The sequence below is a fragment of the Ailuropoda melanoleuca genome, chromosome 3 (genome assembly GCF_002007445.2).
Source record: "Ailuropoda melanoleuca isolate Jingjing chromosome 3, ASM200744v2, whole genome shotgun sequence".
NCBI lineage: Eukaryota > Metazoa > Chordata > Mammalia > Carnivora > Ursidae > Ailuropoda > Ailuropoda melanoleuca.
The window spans coordinates 107,551,863-107,559,367 of NC_048220.1; the positions used below are offsets into that span (position 1 = coordinate 107,551,863).

The 7,505-nt window shown below is 42.3% G+C and overlaps 1 protein-coding gene across 7 annotated transcripts in view; it reads right to left on the reverse strand.

Annotated features, from left to right (window-relative positions):
- Positions 1–3,930, reverse strand: part of FBXO38 (F-box protein 38) — a 57,214-nt gene extending 53,284 nt beyond the window's left edge. For 5 of the 7 annotated variants that reach the window (XM_034656925.1, XM_034656920.1, XM_011217390.3 and 2 more), the window contains exon 1: positions 3,780–3,930. The gene's annotated coding sequence lies outside the window, so the exon portion shown is untranslated. The remainder of the gene's footprint in view (positions 1–3,779) is intronic. The other 2 variants (XM_034656921.1, XM_034656923.1) reach the window with 2 other exon arrangements.
- Positions 3,931–7,505: the final 3,575 nt, after the last annotated feature.

The following is a 7,505-nucleotide window of genomic DNA, read 5'->3' on the forward strand; positions in this document are numbered from 1 at the left end:
AAGACAAGCAAAATCCAAGTGATGATGGCGTCTCTCCTGCCTGTCAATGCTCTCTCTCAACTGCTTTTCTTTTAGGGGATGAGGGATAAAAGCAAATGAAAACAGAAAAGTAGCCTTCCATATCTTGGTTTCTTCCTACCCCTATAGCCAACACATCACCATTTGCCACTTGAGAAACTCAACAAGGCAGGGAAGGTGCAAAGCAGCAGTAACTTAGAAGGGAAAGAGCAAAGTAGGAAAAATCAACAGTAAGTAAAGATGAAACACTGAAGCGGGCCTAGCAGAGGAGTCATAGAAGGTCAGGGAGAGGTGAGTATAAAATAACAGGTGAGCGTAAATACATGAAGAATATATTTTGCAGCACTAGGTGTTATTTCTAGGGTTAGCCAAGTGCTGGAGACTCAGAGTCTAAACCTCAAAGAACTGTCATTCTGACAGAAGTATAGAATCCCAGAATGTTAAAACCAAAGGGGCCCTCAGAGACTACCCAGTCACACAGTTCTTAATTTTTTGTGGGTCACAAACCCATCTGAGACTACCGTGAAAGCTGCACATCCTTTTCCCAAGAGGAAAATAAAACATACCTCAGACTCATCAAATTCACGGGCTTCACAGACACATCAAAGCTCATCCCGAGGTCCTTACCTAAGACCAGCTCCCTCAATTTTCAGATGGACAAACAGAACCAGAGAGGATAAGTCACCTGTCCAAGGGCATGTATTAAGTGTCCTTCAGACTTCTCAGCCTACACTACACACCCTATCATCAAGTCAGTCTCTGCACTCGACTGTCCCTCTGCATTCCAGAGCTATGCCCCAGTGCTCTGAGATGGGCTTCTGGATGCTCTGACAGAACTGCTGCTGACCACATCCTGCTTCACAAATTAGGGTTTGTGGTCCAGCTAATTTAGGGGCCCACACCACAGCTTTTAGCAGTCCTGGGTATCCTACAGTCTTTTGGTGGTTGTCCGTTTAGCAGACCTTAGCCACTGGAAGCATCATTTTCGTCCAGGCAGTGCAAGTACATTCTAAGTAGTAAACCTGAGTTATCTGCATGTATTCTTTAAGCCAGGGGTCCTTCTGTAATACAATTTTTCTTAGGTGTGCTCTTCTTCTTCCAACTGGCCAGTTCAAATCTCTTCTTTTCCCAAACTGAACTACACTATCCTCTATTAATTCAGTTCATTCTGTTTGTTCCCAAATTAATCCCCATTTATTTTAATTCCTAACCCTTAAGGCTATCTCCACCTCTTGCAGGGGAGCACTAACATTTCTTTGCAATATCAAGTTCTTTTCCTTTTAATCCTCTATTTCCACTGTAGAGGTTTTAATACTTACTATTCACAATTCTGACAATTGCTGATATCTATGAAAATCCTATATAAATCCACTCTTTCACTCCCTAAATGTCACATCTAAAAACCTTCCTATACCTCTACCATCTTGCCAACATCCTCCACCATCCCTGACTTATTCTACTAATTAATCCTTTCCTCAGATCACACCAGGCCTTCCCGGGTACATGTTTATCTCTTATTAACACATTTTACAGGGCACAGATAAACCAACTTATCTTACACCTAACCAGAAAACTTAGGGATCTCTTGTTCTATAAAATTTTCATAATTCTGAACCAATTTCTCATTCTGTATCTAATTAATAACAATTCTATGGAGAAACTCCTCCTTTTCTTGATTGCTGTTATCTGTTCATCCATCTATCTCTATCATTTACTACCTACTAAGTGCTAGGTGGTGACAAAGTCTTTCTTCCCATGAAACTTATTGTCTTAGAATGCAGACAGACTCCAACACCAGTTTCTTATAACTCAGTCATTTCCATTACTAAAATTTAAATTACCTTTCATTACCCTCACCAAAAATACCTTTCTCCCATTTAAAACTTCCCAATGTCTTCAATCATCTATCTGGTCAAGGGCTTTCCTGCCCTTCAGGTTCTAATGCCTTTCCTTAGTTTCTATTGGCTTCAACTTGCTCATATCAAAATAGTCTTGCATGTCACTTAATCTGACCTAAACCCATGGATCCTAATATCAAAGAGCTTCTATGTCTACTACCTAGGATAGCCTCTCTTGCCTAAAGAAATGCCCCACTACATCTACCAAACTGATCAAATAAAAAACAAACACAGAATTCTAGTGCCAAAGGGGTCTAGGAATCTTCCAGTCCAACCCTTCATCTTCCAGATAAGGAAAAGTGAGGCCCAGAGAGGTAAGCTGGCAAAGTCAGAGAGGTAAGCTGACAAAGTCAGAAAGTATGAGTGCTGAAGCAAGGATATAGGTCTTATACTCCAGTGCAAGACCAATTTTATTTTCCTATGTCACTTCACCTTACTGAAACCTCGTTTTTCCTTTTTCTCTTATGCTATGCCTTAGTATCTTTTTCACTAAAGTGTGTACCTTCAGGCACACAATCATTTAAATGAACACACACAAGGGGTACCTGGTTGGCTCAATAAGTAGACCACGCAGCTCTTAATCTTGGGGTTCTAAGTTTGAGCCCCATGCCAGGTGTAGATTATTTTAAAATAAAATCTTAAAAAAAAAATAAACACACACACAAGTCTATATTCCTTACCCTAAGAGAACATAGGAATCAAAGCATTGCAAATTTTAGAAGGAGGAAAGGGCCCTCAGGGATCATCTAAACCAGTAACTGTCAGAAGTTAAAAATTACAAGTACAGATTTTCCAAACTATAGGCCTACACAATATGTAGCATTATTTTATTCTTCAGTTGTGCTCAAAGTATAGGAAAGAGGATTAAGAACCAGAGACCTAACCCAATGCGCTCATGTGCCAGCTGAGGAATATCAAGTCCAGGGAGTCCAAAGGAATTTGCCCAAAGTGCAGGCAAGTTAATAGCAGCTTTAAGACAATAAGATCACCCATTCTTCACGCAGATGTGTTTTCACACTGCTGGTTTAGATTTATATAAAACAGGTCGTCAGGACAGAGTTTCCCCCTGCACAAGAACCTTCCTAAGTACCCAGATGCCCTTGTCCAGTTTGGTGCCTGGAAAGAAACAACGGTAGACATCTTTTATCAGTCAACTCCTGGCTATCCAGGAGGCAGGGAAGACAAGCTTTTCAGGTCTGTCTCTAAGGAAAGACTCCTTTAAAGGGATTGAGAACCTGATCTTCAGAGCGAGGAGAAGCATCAGAGGCAACTAACACTTTCATTTTACAGATAAGCAAACTGCGCTACAGAGAGAGTAATGAACCTGAGCAAGGTCACACAGGGAGTCAGTGGCGAGGTAAGACTACAACTTGAGGCTCCTGATGCCAGGGCTGGCCGCCTCTCAAAGATGTATTCATTCCATCTTGCTCAGAGACATCCCCTCAGTACGCTGACTACAGATCTTCCTTAACTTATTGGCTTAAACACTGACAACGTTAAAATCGTAGAATTCGTGACGTCCGGGGTGGGATGGTGTCCCATAAATTGCCGAGGCCAACCCCCCACCCCGCCCCCATTCTGAGGAAACCAAGACCCAGAGAGGATTCTGTAAGCTAAAATCTTTGGCCAGCTCTGGACAAGGCAAGCAAACCCCACAACCAAGGCCTACAAGGCCAAGACCCACAAACCAAATCCCTGCTTTCCCGGGAGCTCTAGGCCTGAAAGGAGCCGGAGACCGAGAGCCCAAGAGGTCGGGAGCCCGGCAACCCCGAAGCCCCGATCCGGCCGCCTCCACCCCGCCGCCCACATCCCCGGCTCTGCGGTCCGCCGCGGGTCCCCGGGCCCACTCGGCCGCCGCCTCACCTACGCCGGCCCTCCGTCTGTTATTGTGGTTGAGAGGGAGGGAAAAGCGCGACCAACACTTCCCGCGGCCCCCCACCGCCGCGGCGCTTCCGCTTCCGCCGCCGACCGGGCATTTCCGGAGGGTTGTCTTCCGGGTCTGGGCTCTTTTCGCATGTCCATGTTGGGTGTGGGACGTGGACGTCGACTCATAGCAGCCATGTTGAGCGTGGCGGTCCGTGATGGGCTGGAGCCCTTCCATCTTTCCATGACGGCATTGCCGCGCCGGAAGTACCGCGAGTCTGAGGCGAGGGAGGTAGGCGCTTTTTTGTGGTTTGCGCCTCGCTTCTCTGGTGTTCGGCGGCTTGAGTAAGCTTTTGAACCTCGCGTTTGGCATTTGCAAAACGACTGCGTTCCAGGAGGGATTTTTCCAGAATTCGTTTAGCTAAAAAAGGAAAATCTTTTTTTTTTTTTTTTTTTGAGAAGAGTCGCGGGGGACAGTTGAAGCTGTTAATAATAAATCAGCCCTTCTCTGTTTGGGGGACGTTGTTTCTGCACATAATTAACAGTATTGGTAGGTTTCAAAAATATCTCACATAAGTGTCTCATAAAGAACTCCCTACCACTCTTGACATATGGGCAGGAATCACTTAATCGGTTTTTTCCTTTGTTTAATGGGTAAAATGTTATCTTCAGAGAGGTTAATTGACGCACTCAATGTCGCACAGGTGGATTGAAACGCAAAATTTTACCCTCCATATCCCACGTTCTCTCCGCTGCATACATGTAAGTAAAATGGACTAAAATGCATAAATTAAAATAGATACAAATAATCTTTAGGAAAGTTAGTGTGCATGAGACCCAATTTGAAAAGACACAGGGCCAGCTAGACAATCCTTCTGTAGAAAGAACTGAACATGGACTTTGGAGTGGGAGCGCGGTCCTTCCTAGAGTTTTCTTGATGCCAAACCTGGTTTTTCCTTTTTCCCTACTATGGTTTGGCATCATAGGTTTCAGGTTATTATGGCATTTACAGTTCTAGCTACGCCATTCCAGGTGTCAAACCACGTGTCTTGATTTAGGGCTCTGGGAAGAAAAAGCAACAAAACCTCATCATATTTATATACTGGTCATCTTAATCCCCAGGAATATTACATTATTCCTGTAAGTGAAAATAAAGTCCTGTTCTCATGTTAGTTGCTTCGGGCAATATCTTTCATATTTGAACTAAAATAAATCAAACAGTAAAACAAACCTTGGCTTTTTTTGTTTTCTGGACTGTTTAGAAAAACAAATAGAAATTATATATGAAAGTTTCTAGCACTGAGCTTGACATAGATACAAGGGATTCAGTAAAGTTTATTTCAGTGCAAATGGGTTGAATCTTTATTTGAATATATTACTGAATGTGATTAGCATTCCTCCTTAAGAGTACTGTGGTGGGACCAGAAATACTCCCAGATAAAGGTATGTTTCCTACTTCAAATTTAGAAAGGGAAACAAAAGCTTATATACAAATATTGTAATAATTGCTGAATAGAGTGTTTTCTGAGTGCTATGAGTGCCTGCTGTGTATAAAAAAACTTAAAAACTAGTTTTAACATTCTTTTTCTAAGATTTTATTTATTCATTTGGGGAGGGATGGGGAGCAGAGGGAGAGGAGCAAGCCAACTCCCAGCTTAGCACAGAGCTAGATGTGAGGCTTAATCTCGGGACCCTGAGGTCATGACCTGAGCCAAAATCAAGAGTTGGACACTTAACCGACTGAGCCACCCAGGCGCCCCAGTTTTAACATTTTAAGGTAGAACGTGTGCATCCCTTTACCTCCAAGATTTTTTTGTTCCTTGGTGATGTGGGTGTTTATTAGGGTCCTGAGCTAGTGTTCCCTGCTCTCATATAGTAGCATCATCAGGGAAGCTCTGCCCTCTACAGTGAAATCTGCCCTACGCTAAATGGCCCTAAACCATTGTGGGTTTTTTTTTTTTTAATTCTTACTCCTTTTTAATTTTTTAAAGATTTTATTTTTATTTTATTCATGAGAGAGAGAATGGCAGAAGGAAAAGCAGACTCCCCTAGGAGCAGGGAGCCTGACTTGGGACTCGATTCCAGGACCTGGGCGCTTAACCGAGTGAGCCACCCAGGTGCCCCTTAATTAAATATTTAAATACCTCTTACTTCTCATACTCTCATAGGTTCTAGAACCTGCCTCTCTTCTTCCTTGAAATTTCTTAGGCCCTTAGACAAGGGCTGAATATTTGTTAGAAGGTCTTAACACTTAGAGAACAAACTCTGGTTGAGGATAAGGGACAGGGTTTGTTCAGGTTCCCTTCTTATAGCCATGGGGCCTGTGTAATACACAGCTGCAGGAGTAACCATGCACAGTGGGGTCATCCACATTACCCTTGGAGTTGAGTAATGTGACAGAACTCAGCTATGAATTTAAATACAGGATTTTTTGAGAAGTAAATCCTTTTGTAGCTGCTTTTGACTGAGAAACTGTATTCAGTGGTCAGCAATGCAGGCTTTACAATTTTAGAAGTTTAGAAAGATCTGCTTCAAATGTGAGTTTCTCTGCTGACTGGCAGAGACCAGTGAGCAAGCATTTCAATTCTCACCTTCAGGTTTGTCAAGTAAAAATGGACATTATTATGATACCTACATAATAAACCACCGCAGAATTTAGTGGTTTAACACAATTTGTGATCTGTCTTGATTCTGTGGGTTGACTGGACTTGGCTGGGCAGTTCTAGCTTGGGGTCTCTTACACATTTGCAGTCAGATGTCAGCTGAAACTGTCAGGCTCAAACGAATGTTATGTTATTGGCAATTCAGGCTGGAAGCCCACTACGGGCTCAGCTAGAGCTATCCAACAGAGTGCCTGCACATGGCCTCTTTCTCTGGTTTGGGTTTCTCACAACAAAGTGCTTGCCGAGGGAGCTCTCAGAGACCATAAATGCAGAGAGTGAGCTGTTCCAAGCAGTATAGTAGGACTTCTTACGATCTAGCCTTGGATCGCAGAAGTTACTTCTGTCACAGTCTATTGGTCAAGAAGACACTGAGCCAGCCTAGATTCAAGGGGAAGAGCAAAGAATTTGTGGCCATCTTTAATTTACTACACTACCTCATTTATTTGTTTTTAATTTTTTTTGGACATATGTAGATTTTAGTAGCACAGGTAACAAAAAGAAAGCCTGGTAATCCTACCAGTACAAATAGTTCTGAGTTTGCACATAAATCATTCTTTACATTTTTTAATTGTGTAAAAATACACGTAACAAAATTTACCATCTTAAACATTTTTAAGTATAGACTTCAGTGGCATTAAGTATATTTACATTGCCATGCAACAATTACTACCATCTACCTTCCAGAACTTTTTTTTTTTATCTTCCCAAATTGAAACTCTATACTCACTAAACAACTCCCATGCCTGCCCACCCCCCAGCCCCTGGCAACTATTACACTTTTTGTCTCTAGATACCTAATAGAAGTGGAATCATGTATTATTTGTCCTTTTGTGTTTGGCTACTTTGACTTTGCATAATGTCTTCAAGGTTCATCCCTGTTGTGGCATATGTCAGAATTTCCTTCCTTTTTAAGACTGAATAATACTCTATTGTATGTGTACACCACATTTTGTTTATCCGTTCATCCATCGATGGACATTTGGGTTGTTTCTACCTCTTGGCTATTGTGAATAATGCTTCAGTTACCATGAGTATGCAAATATCTATTCTAGATCTGCCTTTA